Raw genomic sequence first — 23662 nt, 5'->3', positions numbered from 1 at the left:
AAACCAAACACACTGAGTTACAAAGTAAGTTTATTTGGTTTTTAAAAACTTAGTGCTAGGAAGGAGGATATTCAGAGAGCTTAACGACCTTGCCCAAAACTTCATGGCAAGTAAATAGAAAGGTGAGAACTTTGCTCTTGTAGTCTCTTTTCTAAATATTTCCACTTATGAGGTTTGTGCTAAAGAGGTAGACAAGTCTTGGAGCCTAAAGTGCACATTATATAAAAAGTTTGCTATTGCTACTAACATATACTGGTATGATCTTGGTGTAAGATGCAATGAGATTTATGGAGCAGGTGTGCACAAAAGTAAAGGACCCAACTCTGTCTCAATGCAACAATCATCTTGGGTAAACTAGAGAGGATCTGGGAATATTTCTTCCGATGAGACACATGGTGCCCACTACACAGAGGGTCAGAGGTACAAAGAATTCAGATGTTCACACCTCAGTGCACCTGTGAATGGAAGTTCCCACCTTTCCTATTAGATGCCTGCTCCAACTTTGGCACCTAAAGGCTTGTTCTCTTCAGGTCCTGCCCACCAAGGCCCTGTGGCAGTGTTTCACTAACAGCTGCAGACACAGTGGTGAAGCCATCAGTCCTCATCTTTAGCCTAAGAGCGAATGTTTTAGGAAGAGACAAAAATCATCAGATACGTAAGATACCTGGCCCCAAGGACATAAACAGGATAATGAGTTACAGAACAGAGAGAGTGCTATCAATGCAGTTGTCAGAAAGGGCTCCACGAATAGTATTGCTCAATTTCTCTTGTTCATTCAAGAATGTTCCTACTAAGCATTTATTCTAGGACCTCAAATTCTAGCAGTAAGTTAGATGGATAGAGTCTGTAAGTTGATGGATGTTACATACTTATGGAGGAGACAGAACTCTAAAAGATACAAGCATACAGTATCATAGAATGTGGTAAATGTTAAGGTAACAACACAACAATTGACAGGGAGGGGACAAGAAGCATGCTGCATGTTTGTTTTTCACAGCACCTGCAGACAGGTGGCATTTGAGCGAGGCCTTCAGGAAGCAAACAGGTCAACAAGTTACAGGGTCGAAGGGTTGCCTGAAGCAGAGCTGTCAGTATGGGTTTCCATAGTCCCAAGTTGCTTGGCTGTGCTCATTTATTTATTTAATAGGTATTTACTGAGCACCTACGAAGTGCGTGCTCTAGAGCCATAAAGAAGAGCAGGAACAGAGGGAGGACATGAGAGAGCATGGATGCATCTGAAGGAAGGATATCAAGACAGAAGGAAGAGCAAGGACAGAGGTCTTGAGGAGAGAGGATGTGTTGCACATTTGAGGGACATAGAGAGCCCCAGGAAAGCAGCCAGAGGTGGGCCGTAGAGGAGGAGGCTGCAAAAGTGGTTAAGTTCCAACTGACGAAGGTCTGTAGGTCCTCTAAAGACTGAGGTTTGTATCCCAAGGAGTCCCAGGCCACTGATAGAGCCCAGGAAACGACGGTCTGCATCAGGAGCCCTCCAGTGGTGACACTGAGAATGCCTGTAGGGAAGACCCAGCAGTCAAGTACAGGATGCCAACCTGGTGAGCAAGGGAGAAGGTGGCACAAAAGGAGGACGCAGGGGCCAGAGCGGGCAGGCGGTCTGGACTGCATTCGGAATGCCAGGATAGCTGCAGAGGCGAGGATCTCTTCCTGAAACCACCCGGAAACCCTGGGCGAAGCATGGCTGGTAAGACTTTTCACTGCCGAGTGAGCTTGAGCCAACAGTGGGATAGAAAGGCCTGGTTTTTAAGCACTGACTAAAAAGATGCCTTAATTTTTAAATAGTATGCCAATAGAGTTATAATTACTGAGCACACACCCTCATGTGTATTTAATGACAGATGCAGTGATTACAGTGTTAAAGTCCTTCAGGGATAAAGAAGTCGAATCCTGTCATTCTGGCTCCAAAGCAGGTTGTTGGAGTTGGCTGCCTCAGCAAAGCAGCACAACCAGTCCTCCATGAAGACCCACATCGCAAAAAGATGTTTTCTGAAATGTAGGAAAAGGAGGTCTAATGCTCGAGTGGAGACATATTCGAGAATTTACTTAAAAAGTAGAGCGCTTTTCACCTCTTCCACACACATCTCTTCTCCTTTTTTTTTTCTTTACCTGGAAGTGTCTATGAATTCTCTTTATTGCTCTCTGAAAATGAGCAACACCTCATTCTGGCCACACAGCATCCTTAACATCAGAGAGTGTGATTTGCTATGCTTAAACAGCAGTTTATCTCTGATGGGTGCATGGACAGGGTTCAAGTGACTCCTTTTACCAAATATTAACAGCTAATCATGCAGCGAGCTGTAGCCACATGCTTGCAGACACCAGTAATTGTCTGCCCATAGGAATCAGCGCCTGAGGGAAGCCAGAAGTGACACAGCTGAGCTCTCTGGTGCAGCATGGAGGCTGCAGAGTGACACATGGGGCCTGAGAACCAGAAGCGGAGAGTGAGAGATGAGCCACCAGCGTCTGCTGCCACCAGTGGTCCTGGGACAGAGCTTCCCATAGCATCTTTGGGAATTTTCTACTATAGCAAGAGGGAAACCTGAGGATTTTATACCTAGGTTAATTTATTTCAAAGCTGAAAAAGGAACAAGTAGTTACACACACACACACACACACACACAAGTAAGTATGACATCTTGGTTTGGAGGGATTGAAATTTCTCTCAAATCATATTAGAAATTGGGGAAATCAGGACGGTAGGCAAAACAGTGAACTCTCCAAGATATCCAGGACCTAATCCCTACAATTTGTGAGCATGTTACTTTACAGGGCAAAAGTGACTTCGAAGATGTGATGGGAGAGGATCTTGAATTATCTAGGCAGGCTCAGTCTTACTCATGTGTTCTTCTGAGTGCAGAAGCTTTCCTAGCTGCGTTTGGAGTGAAATGTACTAATCAAGACAGGTTTATGCCACGCTGCTGGTTTGGAAGGAGGAGGAAAAGGTGATGGTCCAAAGGATTTCAGCAGCCATGAAAGCCTAGAAAAAGCAAGGAAACATAATCTCCCAAAAGAAACACCATCCTGCGGACTCTTAGATTTTAGCACAGCAGAATTCAGGCTGATCTCTTATTTCCAGAACTACAAGATAATAAACACGTGCTGTTTTAAGCCACTGTTTGCGTTAATCTGTTACCAATGCAATAGTAAAGTTAATAAACAAGGTTTTTATGGCTTTTGATACAAAATTAAACCACTCAAAAAAAAATACATTCTCACTATTCTCTTCCAGTGATCCAGTATGTTTTTAAAAACCCGAGAAATAATGATAGCTCATTATATTAACTGATTTCTTTCCAAATGGAAATAGAGATTAGGCATCACAACAAGCTAATAAATGACTCAAGGACAAAGGTCTTAGGGCTGTTAAGTCCCTTAATAGTTTAGCAAGTAAGATCAAAAGAGAGATGTGATGTAAGTTTTATCTTAGAAAATTAAATAATTGGGCAACGAGAGTGTAGGGATTTATTATGTTAAATATACACGGCTGTTTTCTAATAAATTGCCATTTGCAATAGATAACTGCAGGTTTCATTCCAGCTCAGCACACAACTCCTTCTTCTGCATAAATAAAGCTCATTCCAGATCCTCTTCTGAGTAATGCATATTACATTCAAGTAACTCAGGGAACCTAAAACTGCAGGATAATGTGTAAACAGTAATAAACTATTGCCTTCCTTCCTCTGGGCTTCTAGTTTCACTCAAAAGCTCCTATGTCAGCCCAGCACCTCCACTTAAATTATAGCCTGCCATTCCACTGGAGAATATATATTATTCTTGCTCGCTCTTGAATATATTTTCTAAGAAGATGCACTGAAGTAAACAAATGCAATATTTCAGGGTAAAAAAACCACACAAGTGAACGGAATCCTTTTACAAACACAGCAATCAGTTGCAAGCATCTGCTGTAAGTATTCACTTTTAAGTGGGGTTGGGTAGATTCATTTCAGGATCAACAGTAAATTCAGTTCAACAAATGTACTGAGTATCATTTAGGGAAAAGGCTGCATTCACACCTCGGCACATGGCTGAGATGGGAGATTTTTCTCACTATTTACTCTGGTAAATCTGGTATGAGAGAACTAGGAACTAGAACATTCTTTGATTTCAGCACTGGTTGGCTCATCCAGATGAGATGTTCTTTCACTGTACAATCTTTCATGTTTTCTTTCACATTTTTAATAATATGCATGGTTATATTTTATGTTTCAGTGTTCTTGCTTGTTTATGTTGAACAATTTGAAGTCAATTAAGTCTACTACTTTCAGGTAGGCAATTCATATCCCATAAAAAAATAATTCACAAGAACTACCAAATTAGTGGTTCCCATTTTATGTTTTGTAGAACATTTGTAACATACAGAGTTAGGTCTTGAAAAATTGCATGTAGAAATGCTTTCCTTTTTAGCTAATCAGAAACAGTCTGTAATTAAAAAAACTTATTTAAGTTTGTTGCACATAGAACTTCCCAAATTTATTGGGATTTAGAGTCTGCCTTCCCCACCCACATTTTCCCCACAGAAAATATAGTCATCTCTTAATATCTACCAGGAATTGGTGTTAGGACCTCTTGTGGACAACAAAACCCATGGATGTTGCAATGTTTGATTTAAAAGGAGGTAGTATTTACATATAACCTATGCTCATCATCTTTAGATTACTGATAATATACAATGTAACTGGTATTTAAGTAGTACTGTATAGTTTGAGAATAATGACAACACAGAAAGCCTATATCTCTTCAATACCATTGCAATTAAAAAAAATTCTTCAGCCCTTGGTTGTTAGGCCATGCAAATATGAACCTGCAAACTCAGATGCTGCAGACAGAGAGGGCTGATAGCGAGTTATGCTCTGGCATGTGTGGGGCACACAATTTGGAGAAGGCTGTTGTGGAGCAAGCTCTCTCTTTCTGGAAGCTTTTGATGTCTCTGGCTAACAATTCCTTCCCTAGCCTGGAGGAAAAGTCTAAGAGGGGCTGCACTGTGCACTTGAGGATGTTTAGCAGAATTCCTGTGTTTTCTCCAACAGCATCTCCCACCTGTACACAACAAACCTGTCTCCAGACATGGAAAAGGTTATGGGTGGCTAAACTACCACTGACTGATAGCCGATGTTCTGAAAGATCTGCTAAAGCATTGGGAAGATTGTCTTTTCTGGACTTTATTGTAAATACACTGGTTATTTTGATTTTACTCCCATCTTTCCATTACTACTATGCCCAAGTAGCAGCCACACCTTAGGCTATTTATTGTCTATCATTTTGCATTTATTCTCAGCTCATCAAACATTCATTTCACCTTTCACCTCCAGAGGAACACGTTTTTTCCCTGTGGAAACCCAACTCCATCTGTTCAAGGCGTGCTTCTGGTCTCTAGCATTCTTTGAATTCAAACCCTTAGTTCTTGTTTTCATATTCTAGTGTCTTTAACTCTCAATTCTTGTCCCCAAAGGGCTGTCTTCCATACCTAGTCCTTTGTGGTATGTTATTGAAACTTACAATATTGATCGAGGAAAACAACTTGGTCCAGTGGAGATTTTATACAAGCCAACCCATTTCAAAAAGTGTTTCTGTTGCAAAATTTGCCTTGAAAGGTGATGTATGTTTTATTAGAAATGGGATCTTCAATCTGACAGTTTTGTTTCTTTCCTTCTATTTTAGCTTCATTTCCAACCAACTCTTGCTTTCTTATTGATACAATTCTTTTTAACCTTCTTTTACTTATGTATAATGTCAGAATGAGGCCTTTGCATCTACAGAAGCATTAATAACATGGGTGGAGTTCAACATAAAATTTAATTACAAAGATGAAAGTCATAAGAGCTAGAAGTCATCATGGATACTTCTTTGGGGCATGTATGCCTCAGATTTGTTCTCTCATCTATATACTTTTTGTGTCTAGTACACAAGTAAAAATGCTGAACACGAGTATTAGTACCAATATTATGAAGATTAAGGAAACTGGGACTTAAATGTTGAGTGATATTTCAAAGATTCAAACCAAACTATTCGTTAATACTCTACATTCTTAACTGGAGCTTGGTTTGTTTCTGTGCTTAGAAGTTGGCTTATCATTAGTAATTTAGCCATATAGTCTCACTCCAAAATTATCTTTGAATCACAGGGAGACTTGGCCCCTTTTACTTCTGGACGGTTATCTGGGCTTTGGGCTTTGTAGTGCTAGCCATGGCTCATCCTGGATTCCATCCCAGGGGATTCTTCACAGTGACTTCACATTGTCTCTGGCAAGGCAGAGAGGAGCATAGTGACACACTCATCTTAGAGATGCACCCTGACGCTGGATGTAGTGCACACAGCTATCATTCCAGCACTCAGGGAGCCTGAGGTAGGAGAATCACAAGTATGAGGCCAGTCCAGACACCTTAGCAACTTAGAGAGATCTTGTCTCGGGATTTATAAAAAGGGAGGTTGAGGGTGGGGATGTAGCTTAATATGAAGGTCCAGTCTCTAGCACTGCAAGGAAAAAAGAGGAGAGCAGGAGACAGCGTGCACACTATGCTGCAGAGAATCTATGACTTGTGACCATTTCTGTGAGCGGGCCTGGAACAAAACATGATTTATCAGACGATGAGCACCGCACTGATGCTGCACCACACAGCTCCATGAGAGGTCCTCAGAGCAGGGCCAGTGCTCTAGCAACACGACCGCGTACAGGGTCAGTTATCAAGAGCTGTAATAAAAACACTAAAGCAAGAGCACGATAGCTTCTCCGAGCTTCACTCTCCAAGCGATGATGGAAGAAGCCAACACAATGCTTGGATACAGAAAGGAACATGACAGCTTGCCTAAAATCAACATTAGATACCTGGGTAAGCAGAGTTTTAGGATAGCGTAGTCTGTAAAAGATCACCTACTGCAAAGAGAAATGGCTTTGGGAATTAAAATCTCCGAAAGAGCAGGAGTCAGAGTATCTGAAAAGTACAGAAAAACTCACTTCTGATTCCAACTTGCAGTACATTGTGGGGTTTTGGATAAACGTATGCTTTCTCTAAATATCCCCACAGAGATGAAAATCCTTAAGTTCCATTGAAAGGTTTAGAAACTGAGGCTGAGAAAGGTGAAATGTGGGCACCGTTGGTCAATCATGCAGCGTGGATGCTGAGAGCTGATTCCTTCACCGTGCACTTACCAAGCAGAAGGGAGAAGTAGCCCTTCATCAAGAAGCAAAAAAAAATTATTTATTTTGAGCCCAGCAGAACCCCAAAAGATCTGCAAGCTATTAAAAACAACTGAAAAAATAGTAAATGTTTGAGGATGCAAAAAATTCAGAGTATCAAGTGATAAATAAAAAGATGCAAGTACAACTCTTAGGTTGTTTCAGGGTATCGGAGAATATGTTCCACCTTTGAGAATTTAAAATTTAAAATGTTAGTTTGTGGTTGAGAATGCGGCACTCAAAACAAGCAAGCTTAAGAAAGCAGTTAGATCTTGGCAGTCCTGGAAAATGTACAAAAGCAGGGTAAATTCAGCTTTATGCAAATTTTGAGCACTTAAAAATAAAGTTAACAAAGAAGACTTACAATTGACTTTTTCTTCAACTTTCAGTATTGCAGAAAAAGCAATTGCTTGCTGAGGGAGCTGAGTTTATATAGGTCCCCAGGTCTACTGGGTAGTACCAAGTTGAACTCCTAAGACTGTGTGAAGCAAATCCCTATATTTTATTTTTGGCAGTTTCACAGAAAGCCATTCAACTCATTTTATGTATTAGAAACATAAATAAAATAGAATGGGTTTTTAAAAGAAAAGAAGCCACTTTCTGAGCTCCTCCACCTTGGCTCATTCTGTATTCCACAGTGGTTCTCTGTACCCAAAGGCCACAATCTGGAAGTTATGTAAATATTAACAATAAAGCCAATGAGTGAAACTCCTGTTAATTTGAACTGACATTAACCCATTGCTGATGAAAACTTATGTCTTGGTATAAACTCTCAGATGAAAGGCACAGGAGGGATGCACATTTCACAGACGTGACATGACAGTGGGAACCGGGTGGCATTCGAGGAGATGAAAGCTGAAGTCAACAGAAGAGCAGATTGCTGGAGAAGACACGCATGTTAAAGAGATACCTTGGGATCTTCAAAATATAGTTTTCCAGTCATCATCAACCCCTAAGGGACTTGTTTTCAAGGCTTTCTGACAGGAGTTGCTGTCTCCACTACAAAGACCTCGGCACTTTCTTGTGCTCCCGGGCCAAGGTGGGATGAATGGGGGCCGTGTTCCTGAGTGGCCTTGCAGGGTTTCAGAGCCTTGGTGCATGTTGTCCGGCACCTGCAGGTCTCGGCAGTGGCTGGAGGACCATATCTTCACTCCAGCTCTATCCCTTTCAGAGTCCCAACAATGAGTACAATGCATCTAATTGCTAGACTTCTACTTTGTCTCTTCTAAAAATATATTTAGGTTGAAACATATTTTTGCACACTGGAAATGTTCAGTCCTTTTAAGTGCATCCTCAAATCATAGCGGAATTTGCACTCATCACAAATACTAGAATGCAGAGGGAATGGGACTTGTATTTAGCAGACTGCACATCCCGTGTAAAGTGAGAACCTAACTAGGGGCATTTTCTATTCACTATTGGCTTTGTTGTTGCTTTTTTTTTTTTTTTACTCTATTGTTTTGACTGCAAAAAACCCTGATGCATTCATTTAATTTGGATAATGAATTCTATATGGATGAGAGTATTTCATAAATTAAGTTGCTTTAATCTTTTTTGTAAGAGATACATTTTCAGTAAATGCTGGTCAAAATCTTAGTAGAATTCTGTTGAAAACACCTACATTGTATTGGTTAAAATCGGAAAATGAGATTTTAACTCTACTCCTTGCTTTAAGCCCTGTAATGATTCATGCTGGATGAAGTGGCTGCCTCATCTCTCCAGCCCTCCTCCATCTGGGTCTCTACATGTAGTACCTGCAGGTGTAGACTTCTTATAAAGCTCCCAAGGAAAAAGGCAGTTGCTACCTTTTTGGGCTGTTTCCTTCTCTGCATGGGCATGTTACCTGAGCTAAATTACTGTGACTAATTCCACTTCTGCCAAGACACAACTTAAAAGAATATCTCCTTTGGCCCATCAGGCTAAACCTAGTATTCTTGCTCTGGATTTCCCAATCACCTGCTCATCCATTCTGTACTCCAGATATGCTGTAATATTCCTTTCTGATACTATGCAATCTTCTGGGTCAGGTTTATGTCCTGTTGTCCTCCACATCTTTAGAGGCTCACACTAAATTCAATATGACTCCTGTGCCTTTCCAACTACCAACAATTGTGACAGATTATTCTTTTTAGAAAACCTGAAGACCCAGGGGTAGAAAGCTTTGAACTAATGTCATACAGCATTTCAGGATTTTTTTTTTTGAGCTAACATTAGAAAGTCACTTCTTCAGCACTGATGTGTTTTTAAGCTTCATGAATCACTGGACAAATGCTGCAGTGTGTGGCAGTGTGGGCATCCCAGGGGTGGAGTCTGAGTTGGTATAGTAGGCAGAAATATCCAAGGATCTATTGGGATTAAAGCTGGTAAAAGTTCCCTAAGTCTACCAAATAAATCTTTCTAAGTTTGTGTCCTTTATCTAATTTTGCTAGGAAATCCAGTTTGTATTACAGTCACATGTTACTTCATGATGAGAACACTTTCTGAGAAAAGCACTCATCAGGTGATTTCATCATTGTGGGAATATCACAGCACAAGCTTATACAGGCCTGGATGGTCTAGGCACTCACTTGGTGGGGTCAATCAAGAGACATGGTAAACAGGAGATGGATGAGGTGGCCACTGCTGGCACAATATGGCCATTCTATTTTACAGGAAAAAAATTATACAGGGAAGTACACTCTAAAACATCCAACATATTGATACAAAGTATCTATTGTCATTACATAAGGCACTGGAACAGTCATTTATCATGATTATCAAGCATTAGGGACCAGACTTAATTGTACCTGCTATGCTTTTGTATCACTGGCAGTGCAGCAGGTTTATTTTCTCTGACATCATCGCAAACACACAAGAAATGTGTTAGGCTAAGACATCATGACATCACAACAATTACAGTGCCACTGACAGCTATTTTCCATTTTCATTACCTTATGGGGCTAAGGAAATTTAAAAAACATTGCTACAGTTCATTGATGGATAATATGCTTAGCATGTGCAAGGCTACAGGTTCAAACCCCAGCATTAAAACATACCACGAAACAACCGAAAAGCAATTCTATGAGGCCACCATGATATATTGCCCTACTGTTCAATAAAACATCATTGTATGATGAGTTACTGTCTGTGGCCCAGGGGCCTCCACCACTGCAAGCTGTTTATTTGCACCTAGTAGGTCAGAGAAGCCTGGCCTCAGAGCTTGGGAAGCCCAAGTGTACCCCAAAAACCAAAGTGGGATTCTATGAACTTGGAGAATTCAAACAAGCTATAGTATCTTTTTCTTGCTTTTGCCTCTAATCTCTCAGACACTGAGCTCAGAGCAGAAGCAGTGATGTTTTTTAATATGAAAAAAAGAAAAGCCAATGAACAGAGCAGAGATAAGATCTATGGTAAGGGATGGAGACACTCCTCAACCCATGCCTCTTTCTGCCTCAGTAGACAAAGCAAAGTCCCCAGTCCAACACAAAGGTACCTGCAGTGCCTACAAAGTGTGAAAGCATGAGAATCGAGAGCCCTTCACAATGAAGTAATAAAGAAAAGAGTGTTAGAAAACTCATGGAAATCCTGACATGTGACCGCACTCCTGGTTATAGACAAGACAGCTCTGTGGAATGTCCAGTTCCCCGTCCTTCCCTTATTACAACACAGGCGGCTGAGTCAGAAGGCAAGGCCAAGGTGACCTCCACTTCTTTAGGGTTAAGCCGCAATGATTTGATGTTTCCTCTTCTCAGGAGGGTTATGAAAACTTCCATATCTGGTGCACAGGGCTATTCGCTCATCTTGTTGAAGATAAACCCAGGCCTTATCAGTAGAGATAACATATCCATAGAGATAAACTATATGGTAACCTAGAGAGGGCCTCAATGTGGGGAATGATGAGGGGCAAATAGGAGCTGACAACTTGAGAGCAGATAAAAAAGTCTACATGGATAAGTAAGAGAAAAAGACAACAGATATGGGGGGAGCAGGTATACACATAAAAGCTCATGTGTGAAAGTGCAATCATGCAAGTGTTAATAGGTGTGCATGTATATCAACATGCATGTGCAGTCATATGGAAAAATACATGCATGTGTGTGCATGTGTGCATTTGCATATACATGCAGAGGATGTAGTGTGTGCAAGCATGTGTGTGCGTGTGTGCATATATATGGGTGTACTTTTGGGCTGATGTACAACGTCAGTATGTACCCATGCCCAAACTAGTAAAATGATTCACTGGGAAGACAGTAGGAGCCAAATGAAATAGGAAGCTGAGCCCAGAGGGCTCCCAGCCAACTTTGGCACAGAAGCCTTGTGGGGGGAATACAACAGGGCAGGAGTTAAAAAAGTAGCCTCCTGATTTCTGGGATGTTATTTGGCACCTTGCACCAATGTTATATTTTAGAAGAGAGGGAAACAGAATCTTCATAAGGGGATTAAAAGCATGGCAGAGGCTCGGGAAATGTATTCTAATAACTATTCTAATAATCATAGACTAGGAGCTGGTACCTTCACTACAAAATTGAAATGTAATTGGACGGTTTCTAAAATACTACTAAAATGTCGGTGCATACACACTCACATAGGTAAGCATACAAGTGGCAATCAAAATCTGGTGAATGTACAAGCTTAAAAAATTATCACAGTGAAAAACGCAGAGCCAAGAACAATGGGATAAGTATGTTAGAAATGAGGAGGACTGTTCTGAGGGAGATTAATGGCAAGAGGTCTTCTACTGTAATAAACTTAAAAAATTTCAATATTTGCCTCTTTTATTGCCCCTCATGTACACACAGGGAGAAGCAGGGAATATTTGTGGATGCTTAGGAGGTTTAATATATACAATTAGATGTGTCCAGCAAGAAGACACTAAAATCCATATCCAGAATGATCATAGCATTTACTAAGGGAATTATGCACATGCTAGCACATATTGATATTTGCTAAAAGGAATATTCTGTCATATTAGAGCTCACAAACTGTTTTCTTTACTAAACTCCTACTGTGGTAGAATACTTAAAAATGCATTGTAATTTGCTGGTGTCTGGATTCATGTTTTATTCCGTATTCAGAAAAACTTCCTCCATTATGGCCTGTTGCGTTTCAACCTTGACTGAAGCTCTGCTTATGTTTCTCGATAAAACCCCCGTGCAAGGCCACCATAAAAGCAGTTCCTAAACTAAGAGAGAAATAGGTATCAGGGTCACAAAAAGCTTCTTTCTCATAGGTTAAAAAAAGCAAAGTTTTAAGAGAAGAAAAGAGACCGTGGCATAAAGAGAAATGTTTATAAAATGACCACATGCACAGCTTCCCGTGAGATAAAGGAAGGATCATGTTAAGGGGAAAACTTGCACTATTATTATATGATTCTATAGATCTAGTTTGTTTTCCTGACATTTTCATTCTCACATTTCTAAAATCAGGATCAAAGTCATATTTGTATACTGAAATTTCCCCCAATTCCTCTTATTGAAAAACTCTCCTAAAGGATGTCATCTTACAAATTTTCTCATGTAACAGAGAGTAAATGATCAAGAGTTTTGAGTTACAAAAGACTTTTCACCCCCTTTTTTGTTGTCGTTAAACCTATTTTCTTTACTCCAGTAACTCACTAGTTAAGTCTTAGAAATGGAAGCTCAGCATCATCTGGGGGCGAATTAAGATCTGGTTGAATGGAGCTTAACCTACTTCATCCTGCCCTGGAGTTAGGATGAAGAAAGTTTAGCCTTTTTCATAGTTTACTTTAGGCTAGTGGAGGCTCTGTTGATGAAGATGACACCTTTTAATGGATATGGTAATAAAGGTTAAAAATAACTGAACTTACACCACATATAACATTTAAACAGCGTGTTGCAAAATGATCTGCACATCACTGGTAGACCACAGCTACAGACAGACAGAGAAATATGGAGAAGGGGCAGCCATACTGAGCGACTTCAACTTTCACGTTCTTGATAGTCCAAGTTCGCCTGCAAAGAGCAGGTGGCTGGGTAGGTCTGAGGAACTGAGTGCAGGGCAGCTGCACACACCAGGGAACGGCTGACAGGACGAGACAGAAAAGGCAAGGTGCAGTGAAAACACTGGGCCCTGGCTCGCTTCTTACAGATAGCATTGAAATTCTACCCAGGAGTTGGCACAGAGCAAAGAGTTGGTTTGAGGCACAGAGTGATTGGCAATGTGGATCTGGTAAAACGTTAGGGAACAAAGAGACTAAAGTAACTGTAGCAGAAATAGCAGCCGAGCAGCCCAGGCCAAAAAGAGATGGAGAGATTGATCAGCCACCAAATGCACAAATGCCAAGTTCTAGAAAGCAATACTGCCAAATGACTGGTTTTCCAGGTGATGTATTTCAGCTGGAACGAATGCCAGAGACTCTGTATTCACTCTCCCAGACCCCTGCGCTCAAAACACAATACTCACCATTGTGACTTTCTTTTCTCTTACTCCGTGAAGCTGGTCCCTTGCCTACTACTGGCTAATTTTCACCTCCTAAATATTTCTGGCATGAATTTCCTCTTCTTCATAGCTAGTACTATTGGGCTGGACGTAAACAACTGAATCTGAATACTGCCTTTGCCCCCGTTGACTGTGAGACCTCCGGCCAGGTAGTCACCTCCCTGAGTCCATTTTCTCATCTGTGACATCAGTACCTGACATCCTAGGCCTTCTCTGGGAACCAAATAAGATGGCCCATGGGAAGTACCAAGCACACTCTACGGTGCATGCAAAATGCTAATAGAGGCTTGTTGGATTCATTAGTAATTGGCAGCTATATTGTTTTTGCTTCCAGTTAAGTTTAGATCTCCGTCAGTTTTTCATCAGGTAACTGCAGCAGCTACTTAACTACTCTCCTGTCTTCCAGCTTGTCTTCATCTTGAACCCATTTTCTGAATTGCTATGGCAGCAATTTATGTAAAATTTTGACACATCATTCCTTTGCTGGAGATGGAATGGGAGACAATCTCCTTCTGCTCTGAAAGGCCTGCTCTCCTCCTCTCCAAGGCTACTTCTGTTCTGTCCTTCTCAGTTGGCCCAGGTGTTTGCTCCTCTAGGAAAAGCCTCCTACTGTTCTGCTTTTCTGTGATGCTTACATGCTTGCTGGGCTCCTGTGCCCTTTGACATGAGGCTAGGACTTCTCTGTTTATAGAGCCCACCCCTTATGAGACTGCAAACTAGTGGAAAACAAGACAGTTTCATCACTTATGCAGTGAGTAGAAAATTCAGTGTGCTCACTGAATATCTGTGTGTGTGTGTGTGTGTGTGTGTGTGTGTGTGCGCGCGCGTGTGCTCAGGTATGTGTGTACACACACATGCATGCATGCATTTGAACACAATTCAACAGAATATGCTAATGAGACAATTATTTTCAGAGTGAGCGTCACCTGAGAAGTTTAGGTTGCAAAGATAAATTACAAAGGATTTCTCCCACTTCTTTTTCTTTTCTTTAATTTCTCATATTTTGTGTCCCTCCAGAGTTCACTTTCACTATGAGTAATTCTTTGAGGCTGGGACTCATATAAAACAATTCATCCTAACTTACCCACAAATGTAGGACCCTGCTATCCTCATCTTTGTATTATGATTTTGCTGCATTTTCTAGTATTTACTAGAACAGATATGGACACATCACTAAGTTGGATCAAAGGAATCGATAGCTCTCTCTCAGCCTCGTTCTTGCTTTCTCTTATATTTTGATTTATTCCTGAAAGAGCAAATTTCTTCTACACAGGGAAAGTGAAAGTTTGGGGTAACAATGACCACGTTCTGCCACATGATTGGCAAGCCAAGGAATTTCCTCTAAACCCCAAGAAGACTGAGGAAGACACACAATGACAAAATATCCTGAGGCACAGAGACAGAGTGCGTGTGCTAACTGGCACATTCGTGTTCACTCTACCTGTCCTGTTGCAAGAACAAGTGCCAATTAGAGGAGCCTGTGGACAGCTGCCCTCTTTTCTCCTGGCTCTGACTCGAGTTCTACTGCTATAAGTGATATGGACATTGGAGTTAAGTATATATTTATATTCTACAATGAATACCCAGCTGTCAGGGAGGAGACAACATGTTTAGCATCAAAAATAGCCTGGATGCACTGAACGGATTACATGAAATGAAATTCAAATAAGATAGATACAAAAAATTACACTTAGGAAAAATAAATTCTATAGAAACAAAATGGGAAAGTGCTGGGGAGAAAATTAGAATAGAAAATCAAATAACCTAAGGACCAGAGAAGACCACACTGTGAACTCTAGTTGGGAGAGACAGGGCTCCAATGCAGGAAAGAGACCTGGTCAAGGACACCTGGCCCTATTACATGGGAGAGGAAAGGGACCATTGTCATCTTTCTGCCCCCTCTGAAGTTTCTTTCAAGGTTGGGAATGATACTCGGATCTGGTGTTAGTACCATCATCATCAAATAGGACTGTCCTGGACAGGAAGGAATGATTGTCACTTGTACATATGCATCCCAGGGTAGAACTCAGGAATACAGTCATATGAGTCTCAAATTGTAGTTGAGCTACTTTGTTCTCTGAGAGAAAAGGAATGATGTGGTGAACAGCGAGATAGTACCTGCTATGTATATTGTGCAATTCATTCTTACAATGCCTCTTTTGAAACTGAAAGGGCACCTTTTATTTTGATAATACAATACATACATATGTAATGTGCATATATAATTTTATTTGTTTATCCTCTCTCTCTCTCTGTTTTCCATCACATTCTTCTCTATGGCAGGAAACACTCTTAATTATGATTTTTTAAAAAATTAGTTCAGATGTTATTATATCATATTACTTTTACATCAACATCTTAAGTGGTCACTAACAATAGAAATCAAAATTTGAAATAATATCTATTTGTCTATCCAACCCTAGATTATATCTTTACATCAATGAATTGACATATATTAAGACACCCAGAATGTCCTGATGTTACCCACTGAACAGACAACTGGTTGGGCCAGAAAACACTGAGCACAACTCCATTTCTTTTTATTTTGGTAAACTGTAGCTCCTATTCTGAATTGTGACATGCCTCTGGACTCCATTTCCCTATGTGATGGAGAGTCTATCAATCAGAGCTACGTTCAGACCATTCTTAAAGCTGTGGCAGTAAGAAGTCTACTGACGAGATAGAAACTCTCAGTTGCTCATATGTACAAACAGCTCCAGTCTGTTTCAGGAATCGACCTTAATGTCATATGAAATACAGCAATTAGACTGACCAGGGTCCTATGTGGTACTCCACATTGGTTTCTAGGATTTTGACAGGCTTGCCATGCACTAAAATTCACACTGCTATTATTAGTACATTGTACAGCCACTTTATTGAAGTATGACTGACATACCAAAAGCTTCCCATATTTTATGTATACAACTGGATCAATTTGGTAATAAGTATATTTCTGTGAAACCATCACTTCAGTCAACACCATAAACATATTGGCAAGGATTTCTTGGATATAGTGCCAAAAGCACAAGTGATAAAAGCGAAAATAGACAAGTGACATTACACTAAACTAAAAGCTTCTGTGAAGACAAAAAATAACAATCAACAAAATGAAAAGCAACTTATGAGTTGGGAGAAAATGTTTATAAAAAACATACTTGATAAAGGGCTAATATTTAAAATACATAAGAAATACAACTCAATAGAAACAAAACAAAGCAAATAAAAACCCCTAATGACCTGATTAAAAGTGAACAGAGGCACTGGGTAGACATTTCTATCAAAGAAGATACAGGAAAGTAAAATAGGTACATGATGATATGTTCAGTGTCACTAATCTTCAGGGAAATGTAAATGGAAAAACAATGAGAAATCAAGTAATTTCTGGTAGGATGGCTACTGTTAAAGGAACTACGTTTTGGAGGAAGATATGAAGAGAAGGAAATTTTTAGGCACTGTTTGTGGGCATGCAGATTAATATAACCATTATGAAAAACAGTATAGATGTTCTTAAATAATTAAAAATGGGATTCCATCTGATCCCTGAGAGTATAACCAAAGGAATTAAAGTCAGAAGTCTGGAAATGTATCTTCACTTTCTCGTTCATTGCAACACTGTCCCAATAGCAAAGATATAGAGACAACCTAAATGCCCATGCTGGATGAAGGTTGAAGATGTGTTCCATGCTTACAGAGGAATACTATTCTTTCATAAAAAGAAGGAAATCCTGTCATTTGTGACTGCCTGGATGAAGCTAGAGGACATTATGTAAGTGAAATAAGCCAGTAATTAGAAGACAAATAAGACTCTACTCACACTATACATCTAAATAGTCAAACTCATAAAAGAAGAGAGCAGAGTCTGGACAGAGAGAAGCAGAGGGAAATTTTAGTGAAAAGTACAAAGTTTCAGTTATGAACTTGTGTACTTTTAACAACATTCTGGATTTTTCATCTATACTGGTGCTTAGTGTAGAACATAAGAAAGACCTGGAGAAAAAGAGGCCGATGACCGCAGGTGAAGATTAGGGTCAGCGCACCCTTCCTCCTCACGGCAGCTATAAATATCAAAGCTTTATTGTTCATTCCCTTTAGCTTTTACATTCAGAAATTAATTATGGAAGTTGACAAGTGGGAAGGAGGAGTCCAATAACAGAACAAAAGGTGATCATAAGTAAAGAACACTTTGAAACTCCATCCAGAATAATGAAAGGAACAAAACAGGTGCACTCAGAATCAAACCAATTATTCTACATTTTTAAAGAGTATACTTACAAGAAGTCAAGGGGTTAATAATTACTCTGTTTTATCCAAACATCTGTCCACCCATGAGCTGATTTTAAGTGCACTTGAAACGATCACCTAGTTTGAGCTCAGCAGGTAGCACATTGTGACCATATTGGCTGAGCAACTATGGGGCTCCAAAGTTTCCTTTTCAATATTTACCACTGAACATGTTAAAGTCTTCTATCACTCTGTTCATTACACTTCATAAAAAGCCCAAGGTAGTTAGAACACAGCACAGAGTTTGTCCTTCTTCAGGTGTTTTCTGCAAACTCAAAGCAACACATGGTTTCTTGACAGTGACTCACCTACTTCAAACTAGTCCGTCTGCACTGTCAGTAATCTGCACAACAGAACCGACTCGAAATAACCAGCTCACACTTTCTTCACCTACGTCCCTTACACTCCACCAGCCCTGACACATGCCTTTCCCTACACCCCAGGGGCTGCTCCTCAGCATCTGAGAGAAAAAGCTAGAAGACATCATATTTCTTTCTACATCAACCGGCACAGCCTGGAGAAAATGCACAAAATTTAAAGCACTCAAGTCAAAAGAGCTGATTCTTTCAACTCCAAAACACAGCGGTGAGAAGGAAAACCAGTTAACCCACACAAGGTTGCCGCAATTCAAAGTCAGATTGTGTAGTTTTTATTCAAAGCCTTCTTCTTCCTCGATTTTTCTGGCCTGCACTGCTTTCTTGTTCCTGTCAACACTGCTTCTCTGCTCGATCATGGACCACATCTATTGGCATTTAATGCATCTGTTTGAAAATATTTTATCTTCCTAATGGAAACGGCAAGAGAAGGCAGAGCATTGTTTTATCAGAGGCATTTACCTTTCCCTGCGTGGAATGGCTTCACCTCAAGTACTAAGTTTTGTGTTCTGGACTTGGTATTAAATGAGTTAAGAAGCTCTTGTTGAATAAGATACACTCAGGTTACAGCTCTTAGAAATATGATTGCTTACGTTAAAAGTGTTGGCTAAGATTACATCCAGAGAAATTATCTGTAGTGAAAATAAAAATCATCCGTCCAGACAGCGACCAGACTGCAGATACAACTGATGCTGTGGTGCTTGTGCCTGTGCTTATGCTTTTGTGAAAGAGAGAAATCAGGACTACAGAGGAAACAGCAAAAAAGAGGGGGGATGGGAGGAAAGAAACATGCAAGCAAATACTTTTGAATAAAAAGTAGTTCTTGGAAAAGCATTTCTTATAGAATTCATGCTGTGGGAGTAGTAGCTCCATTTTCATGATAAACAAAGTCAAATTCAAAGACTGACCTGGTCGCATAGAGAGAAGCAAGACTCGAATCTGTACATCAGCAGGCAAACAGATATGTCAGCCAGGGCTGGGGGATTCAGTGCAGTGGGATAAGTGCCTGCCTGACAAGTGCGGGGTCTTGAGTTCAGTCCCAGGTACCAAAACAAAACACAAAATCCCCCAAAACAGATATGTCAGCAAGGCAGAGCTGGACTTGGATAATAAGAATGATGACAAGGAAAGGGAAGAGGGAGACAGAAACTTATATCAGTATTAAAACCCAGCTGTTCTGTCCTTTATGTTGTGTCTGGGATGTGGCTGTCCATGCCTGGGAGTTCAGAGGCTATCTGAGCTGTGTAACCCAATGAATGGTTGTGCAGAGAAAGCAGGGTATCCTCACTAAATAGTTAAATCACTATGTCAGTGGTAGTCACATGAGTTAACCCTTTATTTGCTGCTTCAGGGTGATTCCTCCTGCACAACAAGGCATTAGTAATCCTTTCCCTCTGATTCCTTCAAGGACAGGAGCACATCTTACAGCCTCCTATAATTGTGGCAGCCTGCAAAATGGCGTCAACATTTTTCAAACTGAAGAAGCCTGATGGAGTAATTAAAGCAGGATACACTTCCACTTGCCAAAACAAACATTCTCTACAAGGAGCTGAGAGAAAGTAACATTTAAAGAAACATATTTACTTTTAGCACAGTTCAGGTTGATTACAATACACACATAAATAGTAAGGAAAGGTCACCTGAAAAATTACCAACTGTCATTAAAATGACTAAATATTTATACAGTGATACAGGCAGATCCCTGCCCGGCAGGGAATAGTGCAGGATGATGATAATAATAATAGCAGCTCTAACGTAGAGGACCACAAACCCTTTATACACCAAAAATTTAGGAAACCTCTAGGATGGTCTATGAGAGTCCTGTTATCCTTTCTGTTTTCCAAAATGGCACAAACACCAGGGCTTACGTGCCATGGTCATGCCTCATATGTCACACATCAACCCTCTATGCTGATTTTCCTCTGTCTCATTGGAGCATTAGAGGGTGCATGGTGTAAAAAGAAGCAAATGACCCTTTTTGCTAACTCCACTCAGTCATTGAAAGTAATAGAAAAATCATGGAAATCAAACCACTTTTCTACAGCTCTGTCATTCAAACTAGTACAGAGTATCTGTAACCTTACGTCTACACAGGGTTAAAATGGTCAAAAAAGTGCCTCATTTACCCATGACTTTGTCACTTTGGTAAAAATCCCACATTTAGGGAGTGTTCACTTAGGAGATGTAATGATCAGCTAAAACCAAACCTGACAACTAGCAAACAAAAATTATATCTCACATAGTCTTACCACGTTTCTTGTGTACATACATCCAGCAGCTGTTGTTTAGAAAGTGCCATTGGCCACACTGATGAAGTGTGACACTTGAATTAACATACATATTTTTACCTGAATAATTCCTGCTATTTTTTTGAAACCAAAATTAATACACACGAGTTTTCCCACAACTCACTTTTTTAAAGCTATAGACAACTGTGAATACTCGGGCTGCATGAAGTGTCACTTCTGAACAGCGATTTTATTTTTCTTGTGCAGGCTACACTAACAGGAAAGATAATGATACTGAACACAGAATCAATGCACATATTCAAATAGGATCTGTTTGTTTTGCTTTTAAAACATATCCCTTCAAGATGACTGAACTGTGAAATCTACAATCAACTACTAATAGCACCCCTTTATTAATAGCTAGCTTTGAGCTTCCTGTAAAGACTAAAGTCATGTATCCCAGCCAAGCATGACAGTGCAGACGCCAGCAGCCTGCTTTCCACCCCAAGAAGAGTGGGTACAGGGCATTGCTGTGTCAAGAGCAGTCAGGAGCCAGAACTGCACAGGGGGATTCTTTGGGGGTACAGCCCAGCTCAATGCCTTCCTAGCTGTATTCAGTTTGAAGGAACCACCAAGTCTCAATGTTCTCAGCAGGTTGAACACTGCCAACAATCTCCTAAGTAGAGCTGCTGTACTTCCTCACACCTGCAGCCACCATGCATGCTACCATTTATATGAATTACACTTTGGGGATTTGTGCAGTCCACAACCTGCACATGTAGATGCTGCCCCATCTGATCTGGGGACTCACCTGACTGTGCCTGTTGGTACTCAGAGGATCGTAGTTCTTCATTACTTCAGATGAGCTTACTATATATGATGTATTGCCTCTATCTTCATATTGCATTTTTAAGAAGACTTTTAAGAAAGTACTTCATTCTATGTCCCATTTGATTTTTCTATCAAGAGAGCAATGGGATTTTGTAAATTTTTCTGAGTTAAGTGCTCTTTAAGCCTGTTCCATCTTTTCAGAGAAACTAAGCATCTTTGGAAATTTCATTCTGTTCCGTGATATATCATATCTGTGAAGAGGTCTTTAGTGCTCAAGATGTTCTCCAAATTGCTATGCAAAATTTTCTCCTAAACCCCAATATTATTACTACATTTACAGCAGCATGTTCAGAGCCAGCCTGATTGAGTCGAATTCTAACTCTCTCCATTTCTAGCTATGTGATTTTCCCAAGTTAGTTAATCTTTTAAGCCTCAGGGTTTTCTCATTTATGTATGTGGGATAATAATAATTTCCATCACATAGCATTGTTGGGGTGGGTGGGGACAATAACGCATAGCAAAATGTTCCACAAAAGCCCGGCTCAGTTGATAGGAAACACATCATCACTATATTATTGCTAGCTGCTCCTATGCCTCCCTCAGCCGCGGACTGAGGGATGAGATGGATTCGCAAGCTGTTTAAGCTGCTAGCCACGCACAGGAATGTTGCCCCATGAACCCAGCAGGGTTCAGAATCCTTAGAAAGATAATCAGCAGGGCATTGTTCTAAGTTCTATCTTTGTTAGTGGGGAGACCTGCTCAGCATTCTTATCCTGCAAACCGGAGCCGCACCATCCAGAAAGTGAGGCGATTAGACTCGGGCATGTGTAGAGAGGCTTCTTGGAGCATACAATGCTCTGATGCAAAACAAAGGTAAAATAAGCCAAATGCTTATTTGCATTGCTCTTTTATTTTTAACTGAGCCTGTTATTTCAGATGGTAAACCTGTGATTCACCCTTGTTGATATTCATAGCACACTTTCCTTATGAGTCAAATTATTATTATTATCATTATTATTATTTTGGTACCAAGGATCAAACTCATGACTTCACATTTGATAAGCAAGCACTTATGCCACTGAGCTAAATCCTCAGCCCGGATCAAATTATTGAAGCTCTCCCACCCCTTGAATTGCAACACAAGACTCTCATTCTTAGAGACCCTGGATTTTTTTGTAACAACTGAAATATTTTTGTTTTTATTTCTTTGGTGTTGGGGATCGAACTCACGACCTCACACTTGCCAAATGAGTGCTTCTGCCACTGAGCTAAATCCCTAGCCCCCCCCCCACCTCTTGAATATGTGGACCATAAGTTCTAAAACCCCCAGTGGAGGTCTGACACCGAGACAGGTTTTCACTGCAACACTGACAGTGACTGTGGTAACTGAGACAGCTCCTGGGTGACTAACAGGTGAACAGAGTACACAGCAAGGATGTGGACACCTCGGATAAGGGATGGTTCACAGTCCAGGTGGGCTACAGCAGGTGTGCATGAAATTTTATCAGGCTACTAAGCACAGAACACAAGTTAAAACTTAAAAACTTATCTCTTGAAATATTCAGTGAAATATTTTTAGAGCAAAGATTACTATGGGTAAACCAAAGCCTCAGAAAGGAAGACTGCAGACAAAGGTGGACAACACTTTTCTCTATATTGAGCATAAAGATCAAACTGTATGCAACATCACAACATTTGGGACACTCTGGTCCCTCCACTCTGATTTTTAAGGACTTGACATGTTTCCCATCTCTGTTTTGAATACCTTTGCAAGTGGTCAGGGCTGTCATCTCTTACAGGCCCAAGTGCTTCTTTTCATTAGTCACAAGCAAATGTGCTTGCTCATTTCTCTCTGGACCTGCCTTGCTAGCTCAGTTTAGGACTGGTTTTCAGTTTTGTGAAGCTTATACTCTAAAAGATGCTTTATTAATTGCTGCAAAGATTTTTTTTTTTTTTTTTTGTGGTACTGGGGATTGAACTCACGACCTTGCGCTTGCCAGACAGGCGCTTATGCCGCTAAGCTAAATCCCTGACATTTTTTTTTTTTTTTTTTTTTTTTGCTGCAAAGATATTTCTGAGAGCTCTTCTTTGCAAGGTAAGGACAATGCAGAAGTATGGAGAAGTCCAGCAGGTGGGCTGCCAGGTGGGTGGGACTGAGGGGTGAGTGCATGAGGACCACGGGTGGGAATGTTTTAGCACAGGAAACTGCACAGCCAAAGCCTGATGGAGTGAGAGATATCATGGTCTGGCTGAGGAAGATCACACCACTGAGAAGGGCAAAGCAAGGCCTTTGGGAAAGTGAGAGACACATTGGAGAGAGA

At 40.5% G+C, this 23662-nt stretch overlaps 1 protein-coding gene across 11 annotated transcripts in view; it reads right to left on the bottom strand.

Moving 5' to 3' along the window:
- The window catches only part of Tenm2 (teneurin transmembrane protein 2), a 1173780-nt gene that overhangs the window by 492732 nt on the left and 657386 nt on the right, over positions 1-23662 (bottom strand). The window lies entirely within an intron of this gene.

This window comes from Cavia porcellus, unplaced genomic scaffold (genome assembly GCF_034190915.1).
Source record: "Cavia porcellus strain 051 isolate PalLab524CR breed Dunkin Hartley unplaced genomic scaffold, mCavPor4.1 scaffold_19, whole genome shotgun sequence".
Taxonomy (NCBI): domain Eukaryota; kingdom Metazoa; phylum Chordata; class Mammalia; order Rodentia; family Caviidae; genus Cavia; species Cavia porcellus.
This window is presented reverse-complemented; position numbering and strand designations above follow the sequence as displayed.